The sequence below is a fragment of the Anastrepha ludens genome, chromosome 5, assembly GCF_028408465.1.
Source record: "Anastrepha ludens isolate Willacy chromosome 5, idAnaLude1.1, whole genome shotgun sequence".
In the NCBI taxonomy this organism is placed as follows: domain Eukaryota; kingdom Metazoa; phylum Arthropoda; class Insecta; order Diptera; family Tephritidae; genus Anastrepha; species Anastrepha ludens.
The window spans coordinates 106,177,964-106,194,320 of NC_071501.1; the positions used below are offsets into that span (position 1 = coordinate 106,177,964).

The following is a 16,357-nucleotide window of genomic DNA, read 5'->3' on the forward strand; positions in this document are numbered from 1 at the left end:
TGATGTCAGCCGGACCACAAAAACAAATGAAAATATTGAATGCGTCACTACAAGTTTGCTCGGAAATCCATGTCAATCCGTGCACAAGTCGGCGGCTGCCTTTGAACATGAAAATTCAAATCATGCAAGCGCTTAGGCCTAACGATTACAATTTGTAAGAAAGTTTCTGTGCGGCAATGTTGCAGCGATTTCGAACGGTAAACACTATCTTTTGGAGTGTTGAAGCCCATTTTCATTTAAATGGAAGTGTGAGGAAGTAAAATTGCTGTTATTAGGCACCTAAAGGACAGAATCCACTATTAAAACATCAGCACCCACCTCACAGTCCCATATTGACGGTGTGCTGTACATTACCATGCAGTGGAATAATTGTACCATATTTTTTCAGAAAACCGTCGAGGGCAAGCATTTTCCGTGGACGTTGTCTCTTATTGGCACATGCTGGACGATTATTTTCTGCCAAATATAAGAAAATATCCATCCGTCAGTACACACATCTTGGTTTCGACCATAGAGACAATGTCGCTACTCCGTCATTTCTTCCCTAACAAACTGATAAGCCGTTTGGGCGACATACCCTGGGTGGCCAGGTCGCTTGATCTTACGCCTTTGAACTTTTTTTGTGAGCTTACCTCAAAAGTAAAGTCTATATAACAAGTCCAACGACCATCTCAGCACTAAAATAAAATATCTTTTGCGAGGTTAATGGCATCTCGACATCACTTCTTCAGCAAGTGGCGTAGAGTACAGAGTCCAAATTTCTATAGTGTAACGGACGTAACAATCAACATTTATTGAATTTGAAATTGAAAAAAAAAAAAAAAAAAAAAAATCTGCACTCGTCTTCTTTGTAATAGCTATTGAAATAAACTTTTATCATTAGTAATTATTTCCAATTTAGCTTTTTATTCCTAATTCTGCTACCGCACACCCTGTACTTCATAGTTATCACAGTGAATGCTAACTTAGTATGGATGTAAATGTGCTTGTATTTTTTTTTAATGAAGAGAGGAAATTCTACGTCTTGTTCTCGTTCACTCTTTTTCACATTACGGCTTCTTCTATTCGCCAATTCCCGACACGCTCGTCTAACTTGACGAAAACTTTGCATGCGAAAGCAACGACAAAGTTATCGAGCCAGATTGGCCGCTATCAAATATGATTATAATTCATTAAACTGGTATAACTCACTATCAGATATGTTAATTTATACCAGTTGCTTCATCTATTCTCCACTTGCTTACGCTTGGCGTAAAGAGCAGACCTTTAGCTTGACTTTCTTATCCAATAGATTTGGGAATAATGATGCGATTATTGATATCTTATCTTAGCATATCGAGCAATTTAAATTATAATGGATATCTGCGCATTGGTGAGTTTCCGGTAAAAACACTTCAGAAGGTGTGACCAAGATCAGAGCGTTAACCGGCGCAGAGATTGCATTGGTGATATTCGAAAAAAGTCAACACAGCCTTCGCTTATGTTGCTTCGTTGCCATCTGAACAACGACTGGTTGGACGAGTGTGTGAATACGTGTCAGCCCTAAAACTCCTTTTTTTCTGTTTTTTAAATAAATACATCCAAATTTTACAGGTGAGCGTAAAACCTGACTTAATTCAAAATCGTTCCCTCTAATAAACAAATATAATTCAGGCTAGTCTTATAAAATATTTTTTTATGAATGATGCCAGGAGCTTCTTGTGTGCAAATCTCATTTTTGGCACAAATATCAGTTACGATTTTTTGCGGTTGAAACGGCGATATGCCAAAATTAGCCCTAGTACATACTTCTTTTATGCTGCGTAAAAATTCCTGTTAATATCTTTTACCAGTATCTCTTGGCCGCAAATATTTCGTTACTTTTTCTTAGGGCGGCATAGTAAATTCAAAACTTTGAAGCCCATTTTCTTGAATTTTTATTTTTTTTTTAGTTATGTCGTTCTTCCGCCAAACGAGCGATGTCATAAAAACATATCGAACGCAAAATCCCGAGAAAATAAAGCAATTCCGCTTTCGTGCGCATCAATTGCATGTAGAAAACACACACACACACACCCTTTCTTACAGTCACTCATTGAAAGCTAATGAAAAGGGATTTGAAAATTGCTTAAAAAAAGCAAAATTTAAAATGAACTCACGCAAAAAAAACAACTTCCAAGCAGCTTAAGGTCATAAAAAGCAGATTTTATACGAGTTCCAAATTTTTATGTTTTTTTTTTTGTATTTTTACTGCCGAGACATTTCCTTTGCCATAAATATGGAAATTAAAATCAAATACTCGTTGTTGTTGCTATCCGCTAAGCGGATTTCTCGTCTACCGCATCAAATAAAAATGTTGGGGCGGATTTCGTTAAACTCATTTTTAATGCGACATTTTATTACTTTATTTAAAGTTTTTTTCTGTCGATTCTAAGTTGTGACGCTTAAAAGTTTTTTTGCATAAATACGCAATTAAAAATCAAATTTATTGCTTTCTTCGCTTTGATTTTGTTTAAAACTTTTGTGCGCGAATGCTTAATGTACTGTCATAATTTTGATATATTTAGAAAATATTTCGTATTTGGATTACAAAATGAAACAAAAATTAGATAAACTAAAAAAATTAGATGAACTAAAAAAATTAGACAAACTTGAAGCTAATTATTATTTTGACCGTAAATAATATTTTGTCACTAAATATCGGTCGCTGAAAAAAAAATATTTTGAATAGAAATTAAATAAAATTCTTACATGCAATGTTAAATTTATATTTATGTACGTCAGTGTATAACGCCCAAGAAACTTTACCCTATGATTTATTTTCAACAAAAAAAAAAAATACTATTTTTTATAGGAACCCTGAAAACGTGCGAAAATTAAAAAAGGTTTAGAAATTGAAAAAAGAATATTATTGCCTATCTTCATTTTTGGTAAAATTTTTTAAATAATTTTGACGAAATATTGAAAGAGGATATTAAATAATATTGATCTGTAAGCGTTTTATACCAAATTTACGGAAAGGAACATTTTTTCTTTTGAAATTCAAATACCGACCATAAAAGGTGAAGTCCAAAATAAACAAGACTGAGCTAAAATAGAAACGACAGAAGCTTTGTTCTGATAACTTCGAGTTTATTTATTCAAAGTAGTCGCCTTTGGCCCCGATATACTGTTTTGCGCTATCTAATAGCTTTTCGAAAGAGTGTTTCAGGTCATTGGCCGAAATGTCCTTCAGGATGCCGGTACAAGCCTTTTGATTGGCATCTATGGACGCAAAATGTTTTCTTTTCATGGCCAAATGCAATTTTCCGAATAGGTAGAAGTCACAGGGAGCCATATCAGACGAATGCGGTGAGTGATTGATGGTTAAAATGCGATTTCTAGTCAAAAAATCAGTCACAAGAGTGGATCGATGAGATGATGCATTATCATGCAATAAGCGCCAGCTTCCTCCTTCGCGGTATTCAGGGCGAATTCGCAAAAAACGCTTCAAAACGCCAAGATAGAAGATTACATTAAAGGTTTGGCCCGTTGGCACGAACTCCTTGTGGACAATTTCCTTGAAATCGTAAAAACAAATGAGCATCGCCTTGATTTTTGTCTTCTCCAAAGGAGATATTTTAGGTGGTGGCTCGTCTGGGGCCTTTCATTCGGCACTTTGATGCTTAGTTTCAGGTTCATGTTAGAAACATCACGTTTAATCACCAGTTACAGTGTTGTAAAGGTTGTTCTCGTCTTTTCTCGCCTCTTTAATGAGGTCTTTGGAGTGCTGCATTCTGATCAATTTTTGGTCCTCAGTTAACTTGTGCGGAATGAAACGTGCACAGATGATCATTTAAAATGCGATAAATCAATATTTTGCAGATATTCAACTCCAATCCCATAAATTTCAACGATGATTTCGGTTCATTTTTAATAAATTTACGAGCAATTTCGATTGAGTTTTCGGTGATTACTGATTTTGGGCGGCCCGTATGTTCATTGTCGTTTATGTCCTCCCAACCATCTCTGTTTTCGAGATATTCGATTTTAAAGAACGTTGTGGTCGTTTCGATGTTGCACCCAAAATGAAGAGACTTAACCCACGTCAGTCCTTTGTGTCAATTGTGATAAAAATGGGAATAAACATTTTTTTATTTGATATTTTGATATACACCTTTCACCGCTGTTTCATGTTCGCAGGTAGTTTGTAAGGATGTAATAAGAAAAGTGTTTTTAAACAAATTAAATCATATAAGTTGCCACAAAAAAATATAAAAATGATTTACTTGCACTCTTTGCGAAGACGTTTCGGTTACAAATGCCATATCTACGGAGTACTCGAATTCAGGCACCTCACTGTCGCTCAGTCTTAAATGGGTGTTGCTGGAATCATGTTGCGCGGTGTTTTCACATCGTGAACTGTGTACTTCTTTGCCGTGAGATGCGTTCGAAATTTCCCGGATATTTCACGGCAATGCACTTTGTATGGAATTTGACAGCCATTTTACATGCAACGCCAACTTAGAATTACGCTTTAGAAATAAAATCTATCAATGGGCCTCTTTTTTCGCCAAGACTTAGCAAGTGACGAATAGATGACTCAAATTGGCATATGTTGGCAACGCGGGAAGAGAACTGCCTTAAATTACATGTGCTGGAAAGGCAGTGCGGCCTAATGAGCTATAGCCATACTCGCTAGCGGCGAATCATACTCGATAACTTTGTTGTTGCTTTCGCATGCAAATTTTTCGTCAAATTAATCGAGCATAGAGATAGCAATCGGAGAAATGGCGAATAGAATATGTCTACTTCGTTAAAATAGAGTTGCATCGGCCGGGAATCGAACCCGGGCCGCCCGCGTGGCAGGCGAGCATTCTACCACTGAACCACCGATGCTTTTTTAAAAACACTATTTTGAAACAAAAAATCTATAATTTGATTTATAAAAAATCAAAAGATTAAAAAATTAAGTTTGTATATTTATATTCTTTGCAAATGTTATGAATTTATTTAGATATATATTCTCTCTCTCTCTCTCTCTCATTCTCGCTCGGGTCTCTCCCTCTTTATTTGTTTGCCTTGAAAGTTTCACTTATGTTATGTGTACTATGCTACACGCACTTTTTCTTTTTATTTGGGAAACAATTTTATTCTTTGTTTTTGGGAAAAAATTATATTTTTCTTGTTTATTGTTTTTTTAGTTTAAGTACTTCTTATTTCGAATTTTAATTTTTTCTTTAGTTGCCCACACATGGCATGGTATATTTTCTCTATGTATCGAGGCCCAAGCTTTTTATTTCATTTTCATAAAAAAATTGTAATTGCATCGGCCGGGAATCGAACCCGGGCCGCCCGCGTGGCAGGCGAGCATTCTACCACTGAACCACCGATGCTGGATAAATGGACAGGCCATTTCATTGTTCATCTGTGTAAATAACTTTGGTAAAGTGAATGTAAATTCCCGAAAAATTGTTCATAAAAAATATATTCACTGTCATATTCGATGCATCTTCTGCGTGTGAGAGCCGTAAAACCCGTTTAAGCGCAGAAGCTGCATAGCTTGACAAAAGTCTTGGCTGCGCTTAAGCGAGACTTACTGTTACGTATGCAGTGAGTACAGCTATGCCATGGGTTTGGATGTGTGAGTATATAAAATATTTGCTGCTATTTAATGTCCAAATGTAAGCATCTCTTCTAAGAGTAATAAAAAATAAAAACTCAATTTCACTTTTAGAAAGAGCAAACATTTCCAGTACACGTAGAACACACTCTCATTAGCGTCACAGCCTTGGAGGCCAGCAACCCACCCTAAAACTCAAGCTCCCAAAACATTGTTTACGACTTCTCTCAACTATTCGTCGTATGATTCTAACCTCAACCCCAGATGCAGGAGGTTTGTTTGGCAATTTAGTCACCGAGATGTAAATGCGCCTCGTTCAAAACGTATTTTAAATAAATTCACAGCTTTCAAATATGTATTTATCTATTGTTGTTTGGGGGTAACACATTTTTTCTTCTTCTTATCGACACAAATAAGATGGCCACACTATGATGACCAACACTCCCAGTTGATCTCACCTAAGCGGAAGATATATTACAAAACAAAAAAACAAAAAGATGGGTTTTAGACAGAATACCTAATGAAATCTGGGTCGCTCCTTAATAAAAGTGTGGCTATAATGTTAGGGACTTTGTGTAACAATCCAAGGGCAAAAATATTGGGCTTCCTTTGTTTTTGAGTTTTTCATAAATATTCATACATAGGTATGTCTGAATATAATATCTACTCACAATATTTTGATGAGATCTCCAAACATTCAGCTCTGCGAAGCTTAATATATTCTAATAGAAGTTTTTCAAGCCCCTTTCATCTCTAGAGCTCCTCTTTAAGTTTAAAGTTTGATTCCGAATCATTACAAAGCGAAGTTACTAGGTGAAAGAAGCGTTTCCAGGGCAATTGGTTCTATGTTACCGGAATGACTCGGATTTATATTCGGCCAAGGACTGTCGATGAAATGAAATTTGAAAAGGTCGAGCCAAGGAGCAACAAAAGGAGATTTGGTGGCTACTAAAACACTCAGGCTAAAAAGCCCATTGTATTTAAAGCTCTGGAAAGGGGGTAGATAGTCAAGGAGGGAAGGAGAAAAGTATCAGAGAAAGAGATAGGAAAGAATAGAGACAGAGATAAAGGTAGTTAGTCCTGAGAGAATTTTCCAGATTCTTTGGCAAATCTGTAAATATCCTCCAGTTTTAAAGAACGAATTTTACTCATTCTCATGACATCGGAACCCAAAACTCGTAGCCGTGCTCTAGCAAAGGCAGGAAACTCACAGAGAAAGGACTGCCACTTCAGCAACGTTCCCCGTACATGTGCGGGGAATATTTTGGTACAAAAACAACTACGGCTATCAAGGTAGCAGATGGTTGAGTGCTGAATAGTTTAGAATTCAAAGAAATGTGTAATTATTCAAGGAAACGGACGCAATTTAGGGCTCTAGATTTACCAACGCTGAGCTCAAAATTAGTTGATTCGAGTATTTCTATATTTCTAACTTTCCAGTAAGTTGCATGCGAAGACTTGGCTATTAAGAATATCTGAGATTTCTCTTTTGGAAAAAGGTAAATACAGGGTTTGATTGAAAAGTAATGAGCCTTCCCGCGCGGAGCGTCTGCCCAGCGATCAACCGACTCGGCTGGTGGGGAAAAATGATCGTATTGACGTCAAGGGTATAACGGTATTTTACAAAACTTAAAGTAGCAGGGTGGATAATTGGCGAAAGGTTTAAGCAGTCAAACTAAAGGCATTCGAAATGGCCTGCACCACCAAAAATAATACAGAAATGTAAGTTGAGCCTAAACATCCACATGGGTGCTGGGGCACTGTGGTATTTAAGGCAACAATTTGGTTAATTAATTGGCCAACTGTGGTTGGTGGAAACGTATAATTGCACTGGAAAAAACTTTGGAGTCGAGCCCAGCGGGAACAATCGGGTACATGAAGGTTTTTATTAGCTCATGAGCTCAAGAGAGCCGTTGTACAAAAGAAATCAAGTCTCGCTTCAAAAAGCACGAGCAGGCTGGGGGGCAAAATTTCTTCTCAGGCAGGGACAAGCCTGCTGTACCAATTATAGGTCACAATCCATGGACGATTCACTGCGTAAATCCGGCTTTCGTCAAACTCAGATAGGATCGGATGCATTGAGAATGGGCGAGCTACATTCTCCTCTCCCCAACAAACTCTTAAGATTTTTAAAAGAATAGGCAATATTGCCTGATTGCTTGGAAAATGTCCGACATATCTGAATGCACTGACTAGGCGAAAGTCTCTCCATTTGAAGAGATGGTGCGCGATCACTTGGCTGGTGGTACACTGCAGTGTTTCCCAAGCGGAATTAGCCGCAATTAAGAAAGCAGTGGATTGGTTGCTTGCTTCTGCAATTACTGTAAAGCAATTATCTACTCCGACAGCTAAGTGGCAATTAGGGTATTGAGCTCGATGTTTGTGCGTTCGAAATTAGTCGGGGGAATGCTTGACTTTTCTCTGGATTCCTTCGAAATACTTCGATACTGCGCTGATTTGGGTTCCCGGTCACAGCGGCATAGAGGGAAACTGCTGGGCTGATGAGGTGGCTAGACAGGTGACCATGGAGACGTTTCATCGCAAAATGAGAGGACTGGGTTTCCTTGAGAACCTGTGGTCTGTTACTGGAAAGATGGGCTGCGCGTCAACTCAGCGGGCGCTGGACTAGTGCGCAAACGTACAAAGTCGCGAGATCCTTCTGGCCACGGATAGATCAAGGGCGCTCAAGGGTTCTTCGGAGGCTAATAAAGCCGCAGCTGTCGAATTTGCTAGGTACCCACACGGGAGATTGTCCGTTAGGTGTCCATGCGGTGAGTCATGGGATTGCTCAACGCAGCCACTTTATCTTTATTCGCTTCACTATGTCTGTGTCGTCGTAGAACTCTTGCAGCGACACTATGTTTTAGCTCTTACTTCCCAACTACACCTGAGTTCCGTTGACATCAGCTACCACTATGGATTGAATTCTACTGGATCCCCCTCCTTCGGGAGTTTCTTGTGAAAATGTATGTGCACATACACACATACATAAATATGCACTTTTGCCATTATGATCTATTGTACTAAGACTTTCGCTCTCCTTAATTTAAAGCTGAAAACGGAAATTCGGAACATGAAACTTGCATTAGCTTGAGGTGCTTGCAACAAAACAAGTGTAAAAATATTTCCATTACATTAACAAGTATTTACAATATTACAACAAGCAGAAGGAGTTTTGCCCAGCCAGTTAAGTTTAACCTGCGGAAAAGTAAACAAGAGTGCAGCAGTGGGGCAGTGGATGCATAACGTGCCACAAAATATTTACAACACATGCATATGTATGTATGCATGGGCAACACAATAAATAAAAGCTGAAGCTTGTGAACTCACACAGTCGCTACGTTATGCCAAAAAAAAAAAAACAACACAGTAAACTTAAAACAGCGCATACTTCAACGATTGGCAACAATAATAAAAATATTCGCGCAAGCGCGAAACTCACATTGAACATCAAAAGAAGCCGACGCGACCAACACCACAAAATAGTTCTGGCCATATGAGCACCACAAACAATCCCTACATAATCCGACGCTTAAACCGCTCTGAACTCGTTAAGCGGCACAGCCTGGCTTTTGTGGCTAGCGAAGTCAATACTCACCTCAAATACACACACACACACATTGTATATATGTCCACAGTATAATTGAGTGTGACACCGTCACGAAAGGTGTGCCCGCCAACAAAAACTGTGTGTGTCCCGTTGGTTAGTTGGGATTGAGGGGGAATGTTATGTGGAACTCGTTATGGAGAAGAACGCTTGACTACCTTTCGGGAGGTGTATATGTATGTAGTTGACTCAATTCGGATTTAGTTGGCCATAAATTTGGATATTTGATGTTGCAATAAGTAACTTTGGTGAGCTGATTCTACAATGTAAAATTGACGAGGAGTTGGAAGGAAATACATAAATAAATTTGGGAAAGAATGTTGTTCTTTGGAAAGATTCTATGAAGAAGTGATACATTGTACGTTCAATAGGAAAAGGAGTGAAGGTCTTAAACTCAACACGAACAAGTTCAGAACAAAGCTAGTTTCCGTGGAGTTCTTTAACGAGCCTTCGGTGAAGTTTGGTCACTATATCGATTTATATTCTCAAAAACCTTACTTACTTACCTACTTTGTAGGCTGTAACAACCCGTTACCGAATTACTGCCTGCCAACTAATGTCTTGCCAGGTATCTCTGTCTTTCGCACACCTTTTCCAGTGTCTTGAGTCAAGAGGAGCCTGGCCTACTTACTTACCTACTTTGTTGGCCGTAACAACCCGTTACCGAGTTACAGCCTGCCAACTAATGTCTTGCCAGGTGTCTCTGTCTTTCGCACACCTTTTCCAGTGTCTTGAGTCAAGAGGAGCCAGGCCATCTTCAATTTGGTCCTTCCACCGAACACGAGGGTGTCATCTTCGCCATCGATCGCCAATGCCGTTGCAAACTCCTTCCATACGGACGACATGACCCAGCCACCGTAGTCGTTGTAGGGTAACTCGTTTGGCTATCTCAATATCTCTGCAAAGCTGTTACAGTTCGTGGTTCATTCGAATGCGGCAACCGTCATCCACGTGAGCAGGGCTAAAAATCTCCCGGAGTACTTTCCTCTCGAAAACTCCAAGAGTGGCAGCATCTGATTGTTTGACTGTACAGGCTTCAGCGCCATAGAGAAGCTCTGAGATGATGTGCGTTTTGTAGAGTGTTGTTTTTGTTCGTCGAGATACGGCTTACGACCTGACCTTAGAGAAGAGTATTTTGTATTTCAAAAACATTATAAGATAAGGTAGGTAGGGTAAACAGATACATCTCGCTAAAAATCGCGACACTCGAAACAAAGGATAGTTTTACAGAAACGGACACAGGATATGAAACAAGGGTAATTCAAAAAAAAGAAGAACAACAACAAAAAACAAGCGAAATGTACGAACGCGAACCAATTAATCGACACGTCTTGGATCTTTAAGAATAGTTCGCACGACAGTCAGTTCTACGTCGGCTACAACAACAACAACAACGACTATCAAAGAAGCATGTGGTAGGGTGCTGAATAGCACCTTTCAAGGAAATGAATGAATATTCTAAAAGACCGACGGAATTAAGGCCTCTAGATTTACTAATGGGGCGCTCAAAATTTGATGGTTGGAGTATTTCTATATTTCTAACCTTCCTGTCAGTTCAGATCTGGACACTCTCTTGGGGAGCTCGGTACGAACTTTCTATATCGACGGTTCCAAAACTGAGAATGGTACTATAGCTGGATGGGTGGAATGGAAAAATGGGTAATATAAAAAAACAAAACAACAAAAAAAAAACGAAAAATTGGAAAGCGAATCAATTAATCGGCACGTCTGGGATCTTTAAGATTAGTTATTGTAAGGAAAGTCAAGAAAGAGAGAAAATATTAGTAGAGTGCTCTTCACCTAGAAGATGTGTGCATCTTAAGAGCCTTTCATATCGTTCACCTTAAATGAGCTGGCGATTAATTTGTGTAAGGCGCGATATAATAAATGTTTAAGTCTTCTCCTTCAACACTTTCCGGATGAATAGTCTATGGCCATCTCGATCTGGTATACAACTTGTAGCAGCTAGTTGATGCCGATTGGAAAACCAGCTGGCAAATTAAGGAAGGATTTCCTTATTTTCCTTTCATTTATTCATCCTTCGTGTGTCCGCCTTATAACTATTGCCTTTGGACCTGCTTACACTGCAGAGATGCTCAAGATTCAGTGAAAATTCAACGGTTACCTCATTGCTGAGTGTATGCCTACTACCCGGAACTACTACCCCCAGAACTGAAGCTCTTCCTTTTTTCGCCAAGACCCTCTAACAACTGGTTGAGAAATACGTCCCCCGACTCTCGAACATTTTTCGCACGCTATTGATAACTAGTGATATGTGGATGCAGGAAAAGGCTTATCGGAAATTCAATGCTGAGATTTGATTAGAAAACTAGAGGTGCCAGCTACTGGGAATTATGTATCGTATCTCAAGTGTTCTTAGAGTATTTTAGTTCCTTGTAGTTTGCACTGTATTCAGTGACCTTTTCAAGACCGAGGTTTGGTTCAAATGAAATGATAACCGCCAACTAACAACGCTGTCGGAAAACCTTGCGGGCTATTAAAACAGAGATTGAGATTCCTTGTACAAGGTTACGCAAAATTAATCACCCTTTCGGAAGATTTATAATTTTTGGAAATGGTGTTGCAGGTCAATAATATTCGACACTTGTAAACTATACAGCTTTACAAACGGATAAGCAAGAAATGGAGCACGTAAAGGTCAAAAAATGATGTCCATCACTCAAAATCATTTTTTTTTTTTTAGTAAAAAGCTATTCAAAAACAAATTTGGTTGATCAATTTTGCGTATTTTTATGTATCCTTAGAATTACTGGTGACTTGAAGGAAGTGTAAGACTGTAAAGGGACCTTTAACTTATCACCAGGGGGCTATTAAAACTTTCGAACTGAGCGAGCTAGAATTAAAGTACGCTGCAGGCATTAAAAGCAATTTCGGTCGTAAAATAGCATATCGGCTATAAATACGAAGGTTGTATGTTAGATCTCCACTTTGCAGGTGACATATTTGGTTGATTGAGGTAGATAGTAGAAAATCTTCGAGTGCATTTGTTCGGGTAAGAAATCTTTTCATAAAAGCCAATTGACATTCCGAGACGACAAAACTTTTCATGGTTTCATGTGTAGAAAAAATTTAAGGTACTCTGCTTGATCATCTTGGCTTTCAAATATAGAGATGTGCAATTTAACGCTGCCTCCGAACCGCAGCAATTTTTTCATGACATAAGTACACCCCGAGATTAGTTTACACAATTAGGACCAACCGACTCAGCAGCCGATCGTAAATCAATTATTCAAAAGCTCACGTTTCGCCTTCGGCAAAAAAGTCTGAAGTTTGGCTTTCTTTTGATTTTTGTTTGTTCAAAAATTTCATTTTTAGCTTTTGTAAAATTTTGTGAATAGTGGCATCAAAGCTCACATTTTCTGTTAATAAAAGTGTTTGGTAATATTTACCCACTTCTCGAGTGTGGCCCTAAAAGCTAGTGATCAGTCATTGTGCGTTTTGGGTCAGCTCTATACAGATAGTACCGTTACAAGGTCAAAATGCCGATTAGCTATTAATTAATTAATTGGCAGTGCTATTTGTTGTGTACTCTTGAATGCGTTCGGTCCGGCTTCGGCTCTAAAAACCTGCTTTATAATATAACGAAAATATACTTCTGCATCGGCCGGGAATCGAACCCGGGCCGCCCGCGTGGCAGGCGAGCATTCTACCACTGAACCACCGATGCATATACTCTGATGAAACAATTTTTTTAACTTAAAACTCATAAAGCGCGAATATGAAATGCTGCTTAGACTCGCAAGCGCAGCATAAAATTTAGTAATGAAGTTTCACGAAGCAACGATGCCTTTTTTCACCAAGCTCACTTTAGGTGCATACGGCCATTCTTCAATATTTCATTGTTGTTGGTCGGCCACAAATGCAAATGCTTGTGGTCTGTTACATTAACTTAAGTATATTCTCGACCACCTGTTGTTATTGCGGCATTGCCAAGTGTCACGGCATCACCAACTCCCAATCCTGAAGACCTCACAAGCGCAAGACGTCAAACTTCTTCCCTTCTGCTTTACTGTTTAATTAGTTTTTAAATGGGACAAGTCTCGGTTATTACAGAAGTTACACTCAAATGCGAGTATTATAGCCAACTTTCCGATTAACTAAACTCAACGAAACTACCATTCGAGTGAGCCAATTTTTTATGGCTTTAACTAGTTTTTGAAATGCCAATTGCTAATTGCTGCTGGGTGATTTTAAGAGCTTTGAACTTTGACTTAATGTGAAATTTCACATTGCACGAAGGAGAGGAAACACAAATTTTCTTAATTACATTTATTTATTATATTATAAATATAAATTAGTAGTCGGTTTATGGAAATTAATGATGAGTAAAGATGAAGAAAAAAAAAGTTTAGTTGCATCGGCCGGGAATCGAACCCGGGCCGCCCGCGTGGCAGGCGAGCATTCTACCACTGAACCACCGATGCTTGATGATTTGAATTAATGCTTGTCGAAATTCGTTACTAAAAGATTAAATTGCAATGAAGTGCAATCGAGACCCTCATAAACGTACAAATACTTTACGGATTGAATGGGCGAGCAAAGTTCTTATTAATATGGGCCTAATATTTCGAACTTAAATAACTATTCTACGGCACAGTCTAACGATTCTCTACCTCATACGGCCCCACTGTCATAAGAAAAGAATATCACGCCGTCTGTGGTCGGAAGCAGTGAAGTCTGGACAATATGGCAGGTGATGTAAGGCCTCCAACTTCCGTGTTTCTAAGTGTGACTTGTTAACGTATAGCGCAGAAGCTTAGACGACTACAATATCCGATGAGGCGTCCCTTGGAGAGTCAGAGAGAAAGATTTTGCGGAAGACTTTTAGACCTTTGCACGTTGGCAACGGCGAATAACGCAGGCGATGGAAAGATGAGTTGTATGAGGTTTACGACGACATAGACATTGCGCAGCGAATAATGTCGTCCGAAGGGATACAAACGCTCCGGCTTTGAAAGTATTCGATGCGGTACCTTCTCTGCGTTGGAAAAATCAGTTGGTGGAAGACTTGGCTTCACTTGGTGTACCCAACCTGCGCCGGTTAGCACGAGAGAGAAATGCTTGGCGCGCTTTGTTAAACTCGGTCAAAATCGCATAAGCGATTATCGCGCCGATCAAGAAGAAGAAGAAGTATGACTTCAACACGATTTGACGACTACTTTTTCTTGTCTGATACTATTGTAGTTAGTGTTTTTCCTCCACTGTTCGACTCAGACGCATTAATGCGATCAATACCGGTTCCCTGTGAGGGTTTTACTCGTAGCTCGTAGTAAGAGTAGTCCATAATATATCACACCGAGCTGATCTCACAAAGTGCTCGAATTTTTTTATATGGCAGAAAAAACCTTTCACCGTCAACAAAAAAAAAAAAAAAAAAAAATTGGCAAGAATCAACGGTATTGTGTAGTCACTTGAAACTTGCACTTAAATTTAAAGGGATCTAAAGCTGCATATCCAGAAAAATTCTAAAATTTCTGATTAGAAATTTGAAATTTTTGATGGAATTTTGAAAGATGTTGCGGGAAATCGCAGGGTTATGAAATAGTAGTGCTGGGTCGTTTTTGCTTAATGGGCTGGAGGGGAATCTTGCTGGAAGATCCAAAGTTCTCTATTGGATAGAGTACTGCTCAACTGCTTCACCACGCCTCCACGCCTTCCAAGACATCCTCGTGGCACATTTTTGCCTCGGTCTTAAATCCTTTTTCGCAGAAATGAGGAGATGTAACGCCTTTACATGACGCTCCCCACCAAACCATTACGGAGGCTGGATGGTGGCCACGCTGAACCCTTGGAACAACATTTTTTGCGTTCAACAGAGAAAATTTTCTCATCTGTGAAAAGAATAGTTTCATGACCGTTGTCCGTGAGCCAACGAAGTAGCTGCTTGCATCTGTCAGTCTAATTTTCTTCAAGCGCGTTATCAAAAGATGACCAGTTGAACGACGGAAGGTTTTTATGTGGAGATCATCTCTAATTAGTCTTGACATGGATCTGGTTGATACATTCATTTCTCGGATATGATTTTCTGGTTTCTAAGGGGATTTCTGCGAATTCTTCCTGGAACGGCACTGCGCTGTTTCGAACCACGCGAGAACGAACACTTCTTTTTCTGTCTGTCACTTCAGACATTTGGGAAAAACGATTGATCGAGCGGACATTTTCGAAATATTAGGTTTTTCCAGCAATTCGTAAATTTCACTTGTCACAGAATTTATGGCAAGACTAAGTATTTAATACACACTTTTTTGCAGCAAAGTTTTCTACTGAAATTTTGTTTAGTTAAGTTTGTGTGATACGGAGGTACGACATGCTGCTTTTTGATTTTGCTCTCTTAATGCTTCACCTTTAATTTTTAACAGTTCGTTAACATAAAAAAAATACATTTATGCATCGGCCGGGAATCGAACCCGGGCCGCCCGCGTGGCAGGCGAGCATTCTACCACTGAACCACCGATGCTTATTGTTTAATACTTTCATTGCACAAACCGAAAGAAGGCCAGGTGTCTTAAAGATGTTCGACGGCTTTGGCAATAATCTCCAAATCGACTGAGTGATTCACGCGTTCATTCAAGTTGTTGTCTATACTAAACACAAAAAAAAAAAAAGATATAGCAAACTATTAAGTTATTGAAATTGCAAAGAAATGCTACGTGATCCTTTTTCTGAGCTATGCGGCAGATCTTCTTCTTGATTGGTGCGATAACTGGTCAAATGCTTTTGGATAAGTTTAACAAAGCGCACCAGTCTTCTCTCTCTTATACTAACCGGCGCCTGTTAGACACACCAAGTCACTATTGCCAGCGAAACAAAAATCTTCCACCGAATCTTTCTCTTAAACACTCTAAGTGACGCCTCATCGGATGTTGTCATCAGTTAAGCTTCTGCGCCATACGTTACGACGGGCGTGATGAGAGCCTTATAGAGTGTTAGTTTTGTTTGTCGAGGGAATTCTTTACTACTCAATTGCCTATGTACTTAGTCCAACGTAGCATTTGTTGGCAAGAGAGATTCTACGTTAGATTTCAAGGCTGACGTGGTTAGCGCAGTTAATACTGGCACCTAGATAAATGAAGTATCTCACAACCTCGAAATCATAACTGTCAACAATGATGTGGGTGCCGATAGGTGAGTACGCCGACTGTATTTTT

At 39.2% G+C, this 16,357-nt stretch overlaps 5 non-coding genes across 5 annotated transcripts; all 5 read right to left on the reverse strand.

The window, feature by feature from the left end:
* Positions 1-4,786: 4,786 nt before the first annotated feature.
* Positions 4,787-4,857, reverse strand: Trnag-gcc (transfer RNA glycine (anticodon GCC)). The gene has a single exon. It is a non-coding gene; the product is annotated as a tRNA-Gly (tRNA).
* Positions 4,858-5,283: 426 nt separating this feature from the next.
* Trnag-gcc (transfer RNA glycine (anticodon GCC)) lies at positions 5,284-5,354 on the reverse strand. Its single transcript has one exon. It is a non-coding gene; the product is annotated as a tRNA-Gly (tRNA).
* Positions 5,355-12,805: 7,451 nt separating this feature from the next.
* Positions 12,806-12,876, reverse strand: Trnag-gcc (transfer RNA glycine (anticodon GCC)). Its single transcript has one exon. It is a non-coding gene; the product is annotated as a tRNA-Gly (tRNA).
* Positions 12,877-13,562: 686 nt separating this feature from the next.
* On the reverse strand, positions 13,563-13,633 carry Trnag-gcc (transfer RNA glycine (anticodon GCC)). Its single transcript has one exon. It is a non-coding gene; the product is annotated as a tRNA-Gly (tRNA).
* Positions 13,634-15,595: 1,962 nt separating this feature from the next.
* Positions 15,596-15,666, reverse strand: Trnag-gcc (transfer RNA glycine (anticodon GCC)). Its single transcript has one exon. It is a non-coding gene; the product is annotated as a tRNA-Gly (tRNA).
* Positions 15,667-16,357: the final 691 nt, after the last annotated feature.